The sequence below is a fragment of the Castor canadensis genome, chromosome 8 (assembly GCF_047511655.1).
Source record: "Castor canadensis chromosome 8, mCasCan1.hap1v2, whole genome shotgun sequence".
In the NCBI taxonomy this organism is placed as follows: Eukaryota; Metazoa; Chordata; class Mammalia; order Rodentia; family Castoridae; genus Castor; species Castor canadensis.
Window position 1 is genome coordinate 84,129,231 of NC_133393.1, and position 13,415 is coordinate 84,142,645.

Consider the following 13,415-nt stretch of genomic DNA (forward strand, 5'->3'; position numbering starts at 1 on the left):
TGGCTGACCCTCAAAACAAAAGATTGAAAATTATGGATGACTTTTATGCACAAGGATTTCTTATGATCTCCTTGAGAGACAAAGACATACTTCCACACCCTTGGCCTGGAGTAGCTTAAATCATGGCTCTTTAGGAAGTTAGAGTTATGTTTTCATCCTGTGACATAAATTCCAGTATGAGGACCAGCACATTGCTATAAATCATATGAGACACCCGGATAGTCTCCAAGATTCTAACTTTCTTTGCTGTGCATCTTTTTAAGACTGCATTTCACCCATTTATTCTGTGCCGTCTGCCATTTTGGCCCTTGTTCTGATAACTGCTCCTTTCCCCCTGTGTTACTGTTGTTTTTAACCCAATTAATTGCTCAGTCCCCCTAATTCTGGGGCCCTACTTTGCTCTTGCCTTCCCTAAGCTACGTTCCTGGTCTTCTGCCTACCTGTCTTGGCTTTGAGTAAACCTCACAGGCTCTTGGTGTGCTTTGGCTGTGCCCTGCCAAAGGGACACTTGGTGATGATGTGTTAAGACCTCCCTGCAGGCCTGGCCAATTGCCTTTGGCTGCCAGTGTCCTTCCTGTAACTTCCCTCCATGCTCCTTTTAATTAAAAGTAAGAGGAAAATAAGAAGTTGGAATGAAAACATGTTGGAACATGTACGATGGGCCAAAAGGTTAATGCATTTAATTTATAATAAATCTTAGATAAAATGAGGAAATAGTAAGGTACCCTTTCATAAGGACAGGTCTCTTTACTGGAGCTAATGTAGAACCATAAACACCCCAGCAACTTACTGCAAACACAAAGGAAACCAATCATTTTTGTCAATGTGCTAGACTCAGCAATGAAACTTCTCAGAATATTAAGATTTCCTGCTCTTCTGGGAACACTAGAACAAAGTACACTAGTTAATATTCTCAGATGACCTGCCAAGAAGGTCTTCACTGTAGGAGTTCCATAAGCTATTTAAAGAACAGACCTTATATGGAAAAAGCAGCAGTATATGACCAGAGTTTTCAAGGAGGATAAGGAAAATGCCACGTAGCAAAATGAGATAGAAAACGAAATTGTGTTAAAAAACAACAGTGGTCATTTACCCTGTTTTCTAATTACACTCAAAGTTATTGTATTCATTCTGAGTGTTGTGAATTATTTATTAGTGTTCTATATTTAGCTTGTGAAATGAAGAAATGTGTTTTTGTAAGAGGCAGTTGGGGGGAAGGGGAGCCTGTTTCAGTCTCTTGCAGATAGTCTAGAAATAGTTCTAAAAGTTAGAGCTGTGTCCCAGGAGACAAGCTGATAATCATGAGAAAATCAAACTTTCTCTCTGTATTCATTATTTTTACAATTCACTTCCGTTTAATGGTGGCTGCAAGCTCATTCCTTTTCCATTTATCTACTGCCCTCCTTCCTCTTCTGATCGTCTTTCTAAAGTCATACAGAGACATTGACTATCCCAAACACAACATGCTAGTAGGGTAGAGGAGGAGTGGTTATTATAAGGAAGTTGTAGACCCTGTAAGGGACAGGATGCAGTGACAGCTACACACAAGATTACTCATGGCAGTCCCAGTGTAGTTTAAGACCACATATTAAGGCAAGTCAAGAAGATCAAAGAATGGGGTTGGAGGTGTGGCTTAAGTGGTAGAGTACCTGCTTTGTAATTCCAAAGCCCTAAATTCAAACCCCAGTCTCACCAAAACAGTTTTTAAAAATGATCTAAGAAAATCAGATCTGAGCCCACCAGTACTGTCCCGTTCCTACTGCTTCCATTCTCTACTTCCTCACTTTCCAGTCAGTTTTTTTATCATGCCCATACAGGTAGAAATCGAAACTAAATGCTAGTGTGTACTAGGATTAGATAGTTTTTAACCATTTGCTTCTTGAAGTTAATACAGATTTGAGCAGCCCTAATCTAAAACCCAAAAATCCAAAATTTTGTAAGTGCCCACATAATGCCACAAGTGGAAAATTACCTTGAAATTTGTTTCATGAACAAAATTATTTAAAATATTGTATAAAATTACCTTCGAGCTATGTCTATGATGTGTATATGAAACATGAATTTCATGTTTAGACTTGGGTCATGTCCCTCTAAGATATCTCATTACGTACAGGCAAAGATTCCAAAACTTGAAAAATCCAAAATCTAAACACTTCTGATCCCAAGGGATACTTGACTTGTAATTGCCTTTTTAAAATCTGCTTAGTTTTCATCTCTTTTATAATTCTTCCATACCTTCACTATTCTATAAGCCCAATTTTCTGTAAGATCAGGTAAATGTATCAACCCAATTCCAAAATAAATGAATTCTTTTACCGTTTCAAAGACTATTAAATATAGCTCTATGTTATAAAATTAGAAAATCTTAACATTTGAAAGTAGACTGCTTATGAGTATATCTTTTAAAAAATATGTAAAGCATAAAAAATGTATGTAGGTAATATCGTATCACAATGGAGTACTTTGCAGGAGGCAGTGGAATTTAGAGGCTAAGTCTCTGGAACTAGAGTAACTGTTTCAAATTATGGCTCTGCTGCTAACCCTAGGTATGTACACCTGAAATGGATAGTCTATTTGTGCCTCTGTTTTCTGACTCATAAAATGGGGATAAAAGTGCCTTGAGGTTTAATTTAGGTAATACATGTCAATCATTATATATATTGCCTGATACACAGGAAATACTCAAAAATATTAGGTATTATTTAGCATAAGGAAGAAACTATTTTAAAACACTGAAAGGATTTATCTATAGTTTATGTGTAGTAAACATAAAGTTGGAAGGAAAATAAGATGTTGGAATAAAAATATTTGCAGCATGTAAACAGGCCAAATGGTTACTATATCTAATATATAATAAGCCTAGAAAAAATTAAAATAGGAAAACAGTAGAATACATTAATTAGCAGCTTCTAAATGAAATAAAACATCCTATATAAAAATGTCACTTTCCTCATTTATAATAAAAATGGCACAACTGAGTGAATTAAACTATGATACGTCATAGTACAATGTATCCCCAGTACTACAATAATATGATAAAAAATAAATAATTAAAAAATGGTATAATTAAGACAAATGTCTAAATGCTATAGCTAAAACAAAGCCTATGATCAAGTGGGTTTGATTCTAGACATACAAGACAGATTCAATTGATTCAAAAGTCAACTAATGTAATTCAGCACATCAATAAGCTAAAGAAGAAAAAACAAATCTGAACACATCAACACATGAAGAAAAATATCTGACAAGATTCAACACTAATTCATAACTTAAAGAAGATTCAACAAACTAGGAATAGAGGAGAACTTCCTCAACTTGATAAAGAATATCTGCAAAATAACTACACCTAACATCACAGATAATGGTAAGAAACTAGATGCTGTCTCTTAAAGATGAGGAACAAGGTAAGGGTGACTTCTCTATACTAATCAGACCAAAAGGAAACAAAGAGGGAGAGAGCAAGTATAGAGAATTGAGAAAGAAGATGTAAGACTGACTGTTCAGAGATGACACGAGTGTCTGTGTAGAAAACTCCAAAGAATAAAGAGCAACAAGTCTATGGAGCTATGGATTGCATCAAAGTTGCAAAGTTTAGTTTGCAAAAGTAATTACCTTTTATCCACAATGAGCAATTGGAATTTGAAATAAAAAAACAGAATTTACATTTGTGCCAATGAAATATTTAGGTATAAACCTAACAAAATACATGTAGGAGCTAAATGAGGAAAACTACAAAACTGATGAAAGAAATTAAAGAGCTAAATAAACAGAGAGGAAATCCATGCTCACAGATCAAAAGACTCAAATTTGTGATGCAATCAATTCTCTTCAACTTGATCTAAAGAGTCAGTGCAATCCACATCCAAATGCCAGCAAGTTATTTTGTGGATATCAACAAATTCTCAAGTTTATAAGGAAGGGGAAAAGACACAGAATAGCCAACATAATACTGAAGAGGAACAGAAGTGGAAGACTGACATTAGTTGATAACAAGACTTAACCATAGAGCTATAATGATCAAGACAATGTGGCACTGATGAAAGAATAAACAAATAATTCAGTGAAACATAATACATACCCCAGAAAAAAAAAACTATAAAAATATAATCAAGTGACTTTAACAAAATAATTAAGGCAATTTAATGGAAAAAGTATAGTCTTATCAACAAATGGCACTAGAAAAACTGGATATCCACATAAAAAACAAGGAAAATGAAATTAATACAGGTTTTATACTTTTCACAAAAATAACTCAAAGTGGATCATAGACCTAAATGTAAAATTACAAAGCTTATAGAATATAACACAGGAGAAAATCTAGGTGACAGGGTTTTTGGTGATGACCTGTTAGCGTCAACCCTAAAAACACAATCCATGAAAAAAATAAGTGGGACTTCAGTAATATTAAAAACATTTGCTTCTCAAAAGACACTGCTAAAAGAATAAAAAGACAAGCCACAGACTATGAGAAAGTATTTGCAAAGTACATATCAGACTAACTTGTGCCCAAAATACATAAAGATGTCTTAACACCCAACATAAAACAGCAAGCAAACCCAATTAAAAAAAAAAAAAACAACTAAAGTCCTGAATAGAAACCTCACTGAAGGTGATTAAGCATATAGAAAGATGCTCAATGTTATATGTCCTTAAGGATTTGCAAACTAAAACAATGAGATACTAACACACCCCTATCAGAATAGTTAAAATCCAAAACACCAAATGCTGGTGAGAATGTCAGGCAATAAAAACTCTCATTCATTGTGAAGGAGAATGCAAAATGGGACAACCACATCAGGAGATAGGTTAATAGTTTCTTACAAAGTTAAACATAATCTTACAGTATATTCAGCAATTGTACAGTTTGATATTTATCTAGACAAGGTGAAAACTTATGGCCACACAAAATCCTGCATTTGAATGTTTACAGCAGTTCTATCATAATTTCCACAAAACCGAAATGTTCTTTGAAAGATGAATGGGCAATGGAATATCATTTGTGATAAAAATAAAATGATTTATCAAGCAGGGAAAAGGCATAGATTCATCTTTCATGCATCTTGCTAAGTGTAAGAAGTCAGTCTAAAAAGGTTATGCTCTTCAACTAACAATAAGGTGATGTTCCAATGAGCTCATCATAAGTTGAAAATATCGTAAGTTGAAAATGCATCTCACACACCTAACCTATAGGTGTGCTCAGCTATAGCTGAGCAACACACTACACTCTCTCCTGTGGGTTACTCACTTTTCCAGTCATGTGCCTGACTGGAAGTTGTTACTTGCTTCTACTCCCCAGCATCAGGAGAGAGTTATGTACCACATATCACATTAGCCCCAGGAAAGAGCAAAATTCAAAGTTTGAAGTACAGTTTCTACTGAATGTGTAGCAATTTTGTACCATTATAAAGTTGAACATTTGTTAAGCTGAATCATCGCTGGTCTTGGTCTGTCTATGTACTACTGTATGATTCCAGCTGTATGGCATTCCAGAAAAGTCTACCTATAGAGAGTAAAAAGAGCAATGGTTGCCAGGGTTTCGGGGAGAGGAAGGATAGGATGAATAAGTGCACAGGGGAATGAAACTATTCCGTATGATACTGTAATGGCAGGTACAGAATATGCAGTTGTGAAAACCCATAGACCTTTATAACACAAAGAGTGACTCCTAATATAAACTATGGACTTTAGTTAATCAACATTGGTTCATCAATTGTAACAAACATACCTCACTAATAAAAAATGTTGATAATAGGGGAATTGGGGAGAGGGATTTTAGGAGAGAAGGTAAAGGGTATATTACAACTCTAATTTCTGCTCAATTTTTCTGTAAACCTGAAACTTTTCTAAATTAGAATATTAGTATATTTAGGTATATTGTCATATATAATGCTTTAACAGTTTCACCTATGACATTTCAAATTCAAAATATTGCAATATCCACATTTGGTGAGTATGGAATTTATTCTTCCTAAGACCACCATTATCTTTTTAAAAAATTGTATACACATGTTTGCCTATAAAAACTTTTATTTATTTGTCAGTGCCCTACTTAATAAGTCCAGACCCACTTCTCTACTAATAGAACCGAGTGCTGTACTAGTTTTCATCATTTACCTAATAAATACTTGCTAAGTGAACGCTGAAGACTATGATGAACATACATGACTATGCTCACATTATATGTGCTCTTAGCAAACCCATATATGTCTTCATCTTATCTACAATGCTAACGCCATGACAGGCTTTGCCCATTGCTTGCTGGTAACAGAAGACAATGTGTTTGTGGCATCACACTGCTATCTGTACCAGACTGGTAACTCTGATCCTTCTCAGTTCAGCAAATTGAAGAGAATATAGAAAAACAATGAGTAAAATAAAGGACACATATTATATGGCTTAAAAGGCACAATTGTTCATTTAAATTCTATTTCCCCAGTATTCTATAAAAGAAAATAAAGATTTATTCAAAGTTACATGGAAGGTGTTTTGGAAAACCTGGTCCTAGCATGTAACCAGTCACCAGAGGCAGAAGGGACCAAGAGACTGAAGAAAGAGGAGGGCAGATCCAGGATGGCGTAACTTGAAATTTACTAGAAAATAAAGACAGAAGCATGTTTTGGTGGCAGCAAGATGGGAGGATGTCCTTACCCCAAAGCAGGAAGAAGTAGTTTCTATGCTCAGGTAGACAAAGATGGGTCACAGCTAATTGGAATGCACCTAGCTTTTCTCAAAAACTAGTAACATCACTTAAGAATAATCCAGGGCATCAGTAGCTAGCATAATACGTCCTGCTGACTATCTTAATGACTGTTTGGCCTAGAGGGTTTGGGATGTGTGCAAGTGTCACCTGGCAGGCACAATGGTAGTCCTGACCAAGACGGCTGTCATCACGTCAATCTGGATACCTACAGAAGGCTTATTTCAAGTTATAGATAGTATGGTCATTGATACAGCCCTAGCCATATTTCATTATCATTACTCCTTAACAAAGATGAAGTAAATTTGGTTATTGTTCGTTTTTGTTTTGATTTGTTTCGCTTTTGTTTTTAAGAAGGGTCTCAGTATTTCAGGGTCCTGAACCCTTGAGTTCAAGCAATCCTCCCGCCTCAACCTTTTGAGGAAGCATAAAAATAAGCTTCGAGGAGTGATATGTGGAAAGCTAAGCATCTATGCAAAAGCACACCACTAAACTTGCCCAATTTTGAAGGAATATTGCCATATCAATATGCTGGTGCTACAAATACCTAAGTAGTTCTATTTATAACAAGCACCACAAATATAAACACCTAAAAGATGCTTATAAGGCATTCAAACTTTGAGAACTTCATTGTGTTACAAAGAAAGAAATAAAGCCTTGATGGTGCCTACCTGTAATCCCAGCACTTGGGAGGCTGAGGCAGGAGGATCATAAATAAGTTCGAGGCCAGCCTGGGCTACATAATGAGGCCTTGTCTCAGAAAACAAGACAAAATAAAACAAAAAGTTAAAGAAATGAAGCCAGGCGCCAGTGATTCACACCTGTAATCCTAGCTACTCAGGAAGCAGAGATCAGGAGGATTGCCTGGGCAAATAGTTCACAAGACCCTACCTTAAAAAAACTCATTACAAAAAAGGGCTGGTGGAGTGGCTCAAGGTGTTCAAACCAGTGCCTCTGAATTCAAACCACAGTATCTCAAAATAAATAAAAAAACAAATATAAAGAAATAGAATTTACCAAGAAATTCTTAATAGAACTTAATAGAATGTACTTCATAGAATGGTTAAAATTTGCCACATCAGGGAGTTAATAGACCATCTCAGCTTCTATTCTTAGATTGGTAAGACTGGGAAATTGTGCCAACACTTGCCCATCAAGAAGTGATGCTGGACCAGGCACTGGTGGCTCACACTTGTATCCTAGTTGGGAGGCTGAATCGAGATTAAGGTTTGAAGCCAGCCCAAGCAAATAGTTTGTGAGACCCCTATCTCCAAAATAACCACAGCAAAATGGACTGGAGGTGTGGCTCAAGAGGTAGAGTGCCTGCTTTGCAATAGTGAAGCCCTGAATTCAAACCCCAGTCCCACCAAAAAAAAAAAAAAAAAAGTGATGCTGAAGCTGGGGACCTGGCAGAGCTCCTACCTAGCAAGCAAGAAGCAGTCACAGTACCCTTGCCCCCTGCACCTTCCCCCCCCACCAAAAAAAAAGTGATGCTGCATTGCAAAAGCATGTGAGTTTCCAGGCTATGCCAGACTGGAGGTTGCCTAGGAAACCATTACTTGTTTTTACTCCAGCTAGAAGAAAAAGTCTATTCCTGAGGTGAGAATGGTTTAAGAATTCTGTTTCTGACCATTTTCATAGCTTCTGCAAGTCCTCAGAGCTTATCTGTCTGCTCCTCACTGTCCCAGTTCAGTTGGACAACTTTGATACCTTATTGTCTAGACACAAGTGCAAACCAAGAACTGCAATCCTGCAAAGCTGTTTGGTTTTACTTGTGTGGTGCTGGTTTTGTTGTTTTGTTTGTTTTGTGCATGCATACTTTGAGCACGTTTAAAGGTAAGGTTCTAGCTCAAAAGACTTACGTACAGCTTTTTCTTTTGAAAAGCTGAACTATCCAGCAAAATAGAAGTCACATTTCCCCTGAATTTAATCTGCTAGAGCAGAGTGACTCCTGCCCACTGATCTAGCTCTTGGGTTCTCCAGTTTGCCACAGTCCTCACCATTCCTGTCTCCAACACAAAGGCTGAGTGTTAGTTTTCATTCACCACTGTACTATACTTTTACTTGTCTTTTTTTTTCCCTTACTGTAGAAGTATTTCTCTTTCCCCATATATTTGTGAAAAGTGGCCAAACAAAAGACATAATGACAAGTTTAAGAATTTCAAGAAAAAAAAAGTACAATTCTTGGAGGAAACCAATATGTTTAATAGACAAAGAAGAAATCCTGCTCATTTTCCTAATTGGGCTGGCAGAGTGTCTCAAGTGGTGGAGTGCCTGCCTAGTAGAGGTCAAACCCCAATACCGCCAAAAAAAAAAAAAAGAAGAAGAAGAAAAGAGAGAGGAATTTCCTAAATGATATCTCTTATCTGGTCCCTCCAGCCATTTGACTTTGCACTTCCAGATCTGGTTCACAGACATCTGTATTCCTGGCTTGTGATAATGCTCTGGATTGACTCCCAGTCGTAGCTTGCTGCTCCTAGCTAGCCACTGCCCACAGACCAGAGGAGGCTAGGCATGCATCAGAAGGTTCTGGGTGGCTCTTAACTGCTCCTCCAAATTTGACTACCTCATTGTCTACAAATAAAATGATTTCTGTAGACAAGTACCACACTCTTTCTAATGCAGTAATAAATATTCATCTGCTCAGCGAGTCTTCCTATAAAACAGCTGAAACACCTTAGCTCAGTTACCTCCCTTGTCATTTTATTTCCCTTTTAACTGAAGTTATGTGTAGATTCTGTGACCATAAGTTAATGTAGCCGATAGTTTTCTGAAAAAGAGAAAAGGAATGGAAGGAGGGAAGAAAGGAGACAGGAAGGGAGGGAGGAAAAAGAAGGCGGAAGGACCATGGTCAGCCCTCAGTGGATGCAGTGCTTAGCACAGGTCCTACTGTGTTTTATTCTACTTCTCCCTCCTCAATTTCTGTTCTCTTCCACTTTCTTCAGCCTCTTTTATTTGAATTGATCACTTCAAACCTCAAAGGCTTTTCAGGATCAACCTTGTAGGTTGGAAAAGTGAGGAAACAAACCTGACTACAGTCACAATGATGCTCTATTTCTGTTTTCCACTCTGTGCCCCCCAGTCCCAGCACCCCCAAACTGCATAAATGATCACTAGATGGCTTAGCCAGCATCTTCTTTCCCCAGAAGCAGCTTGGCTCTGGATGGACAGCCAAAGCTGGAGTCACCTGCGTTGGCATCAGATTCAAATGTCTCACTACGCAGGTTGCAAGTGGCTATTAGCAAACAGAGTTCCAAAGTCTTCTTGGGAGAGGAGCAAGTTAAAGTTACCCTGGTGGTCCCTGCAGGACCTGCATGAAGCCCATAGGCAAAGGCATCTAGGAAACACAGGGTCTTTGGCCTGAAGGTGACAGACTAAGGGCTAAATTAATTTAGGCTTTGTCCCAAATACATAAAACAAATTGCTGTGACCCTGTCAGTGTTGGTTTGGACAGCCTGTTGAATTAGGTGAGATGAAGTGGGGAGCCCACAGCTGGGTTCTGCTCATAGCACAGCAAGAGAAGAGCCATGATTGTACTTAACTAGCTCCATAAGTAAAAGAGGAAGCCCCCAACTACTGCTGCAGAGCAGCCTGAGGCCACAGGGGCCATGCCCTCCAGCTGCCCCACCACTGACGGAAGTGCTGTCTCTCTCTTGATAGGACAAAAATGACTCAGCTGATGAGCACGTGACCAAGTGGAGAGCCCACCTACTTTTTACTTCTCTTGGCATGGGTGACAGTGTGGCGTGCCCCCACTGATCTCCCTTCCTTCCTCTTTTCTTCTCCTCTGCACCCATCGATGACAGGGCATGACAATAAGGTGACCTTCCTTACTCAGACATGTGAGTATGCATACCTCCTTGCCACCTAAGGAATGTGCATCCACCTGTCAGATTCCCTGAGAACTTAAGCAGACAAAAACATCTGGGGGCTTTTTCCATTTGGGTTTTTCAATTTCAAGAAATAATAAGCTCCTTCTCTCATTTTTTTTTTTTAACAAACTAAGCAGATGACGGGCCAGGGTTGCAGATCTTCTTACCTACTTCCTCCTAAAATATCAGTCTGTGGTTTAATCAAGCTATGTGAATGACAGTTTCTCCTTCAGACTTTGTGGGCTGACACAGCTCTCTGTAGCCCCACGATTTGTTGAAGATTTTTTTTCTCCCCTTGAGGAGTGTAAGCGATCAGAATAAAGCTTTAAAGAAATGAGGTAGAAGAGATCTTCCTTGGGCCCTGATTCTCTGAGCTGTCAAGGACTCCTGAGCCTGCTGTCCCTAGACACACACGCCGGAAACGAAAGCAGCCACTTCTTGTCCACCCGGCGTCAGCCTGTTGCCCTCAAGTAATAAGTCAAAACAGCCTGCTTGACTTTGCCGCAATATTTTCATTTCCATAGATGTCACCATTGTGGGCGTGGCATCAGTTCCCATCCAGTTGGCAGGGAGGTATGAAGGGGTGGACCAAGAACAGGGCAGGCAGAGGTGGGTTGATTTGGACCTTGCTACTTCCTAGTTGATTGGCCTGAAGTGCTGGGGAAGGCTTCTCCCTCCTCTCATTTTCCTAGAAGACAGTAATACCTACTCTGCAGATGGCTGTAAAGGTAACTGGTGGGTGTATGATGCCTGGGTGTGAAGGAGTCTCTCAGTGAATGAATGGCAGCAATAATTATTATTATTGATTTTGTTAAAAAAAAAAAACAAGTTACTCTATTTAAAATGTGAGCATTCAGGATTACTTGGTGCTGTTATCTGGAATCTGGATATCTTCTTGACTGGGATTCTGGGGCTTTGGATTTGCTAATTTCCCTGATTAAGGCACAAAGCTGTGTTTTCAGAAACCTTTTGATGTTATTGACATTGCTGATTTCAGCCTATGAAGAGAAGGGAAATGGTGAGCTTTTTGAAAGAGCAAAGACTGCAGGTTAGAGAATGGGCTGAGGAAAAGAACACTTGGGAAGAAGAGTTGGGAAGCCACAGCAGGAGTCGGGATTTGAACTAAGGTTGAGTGAGAAGAGGACTGACCAGAGAGTGATTTGAAACCAGAATCTACTCTACCTATGACAGATGAAGGGGAGGAAGGGGTCACCGAGGATCTAGAGATTTCTTTCTTCGGGCAATCAGGTGAACACTGATTCCATACTGAGAGGAGGAGCAGGTATGGAAAATAACATAAGTCGTTCAGAATTTAAGGTGAATTCTGGCAAAGTCACAGAGGTGATTCAACCAGCAGCAGAGACATTTACTTGCTCTTTGCCACTTTTGTCATGTATTTTAAGATCCTGGGTGCCAAACACTGGGCATGACTGGGAGAGGCCCTGAATATTTTAGCTAATGAAAGAAGAAAGGAAGAATGGCACCCACCAAAAATGAGTTATTTCTACCTTCCCAGACAAAACAACTCCATGCTCAGGAATTTAGCTATTAATAGCATTTCAAAATGTTAGAGATTTTTCTTGATAAATATATTATGACCAAATTTCAGATAATTTTCAAAGTTAAGAAAGTTATGGCATCTATAATCCCACCATGAGATAAATTAAAGGTTAGCATTTTAATTTTAGCAAAGATAAAGTTGCTAAATTTCAGTTAGTTTATAACGCCACTTAAAAGCATGGATTTTTTTAAATAACTACTTTTTTTTTTTTTTTTGAGACAGGGTCTCAGTATATAGCTCAGGCTGACCTTGAACTCATGATCTTCTGGCCTCAGCCTCCCAGGTGCTGAGATTACAGGCATGTACCACTATGTCCAGCTAAATACCCAGAGTTTTAAAATTGGAAACATTTATGACAATTGAAAATAAAAATAAGAGGCGTTTTAAAGAGAAAAATTTTAATGCAGATGAAGAATGTGAAAGGTGAAGGAAGATTCTTTGTTAGCTTCCCGTTATTTTTCAGGTTTAGGGGTGAAGCTTCTTTTTTTGTGTAGTTTCTGCTCAGCGGGTGGAAGAAAGGGAACTTTGTTATAGCTATCTGAAAGCCACTAGCCTGAGATTTGACAAAGCTGTGATCTGAACGATGTGGCGGCCAGTGAACTTACGGGAAGTAGACCATAGAACAGAAAGCTACCAGGGGCTGGGGGAATAGGGAGGGAGGAAATACTGAATGATGTAAAGTTTCAGATTTGCAAGATGAAAAAAAGTTCTAGAAATCTGTTTGACACCAAGTATGAATAGATGTAACACTGAATTGTACACTTAAAAATGGTTAAATTGGTAAGCGAGAGCAGGGGGAGAGGGGGCAGGGAAAAGAACTGGAATCAGAAAACAAAGCCAGTGGTTTGGAATCTTTTGTTTGTTTGTTTTGTTTTTGTGGTACTGGGGTTTGAACTCAGGGCCTACACCTTGAGCCATCCACCAGCCCTCTTTTGTGATTTTTTTTTTTTTTGGGATAGGGTTTTGTGAACTATTTGCCTGGGCTGTCTTCAAACCGTGATCCTCCTGAATTTTCCTGTTTTGTTTTTTTTTTTTGGTGGCAGTGGGGTTTCAACTCACAGCCTCATGCTTGCTAGGCAGTCGCTCTTACTGCTTGAACCACAATGCCAACTTGGAATCTTCTGATAAAATTTAATATTATTTAGAAGTGAAGAATATCATTGAATAATGGAAGACCGAATTCTCTTACGTGTCAAATTATTCTTTGAGGAAAAGATTTATAAGCTTTAAAAAAAAATGTAATATAGCTGTAAGACTATGGGATGACCCAGGAAGCCTGGTATGT

The 13,415-nt window shown here is 38.5% G+C and overlaps 1 protein-coding gene across 6 annotated transcripts in view; it reads left to right on the forward strand.

Annotated features, from left to right (window-relative positions):
* Positions 1 to 13,415, forward strand: part of Pced1b (PC-esterase domain containing 1B) — a 140,075-nt gene that overhangs the window by 103,123 nt on the left and 23,537 nt on the right. Inside the window, exon 4 of one of the 6 annotated variants that reach the window (XM_074083231.1) lies at positions 10,358 to 10,539. The exons of 3 other annotated variants lie outside the window; for them this stretch is intronic. The gene's annotated coding sequence lies outside the window, so the exon portion shown is untranslated. Of the gene's footprint in view, positions 1 to 10,357; positions 10,540 to 11,159; positions 11,298 to 13,415 lie in introns of those variants that run through there. 2 more of the 6 variants (XM_020185009.2, XM_074083233.1) reach the window with 2 other exon arrangements.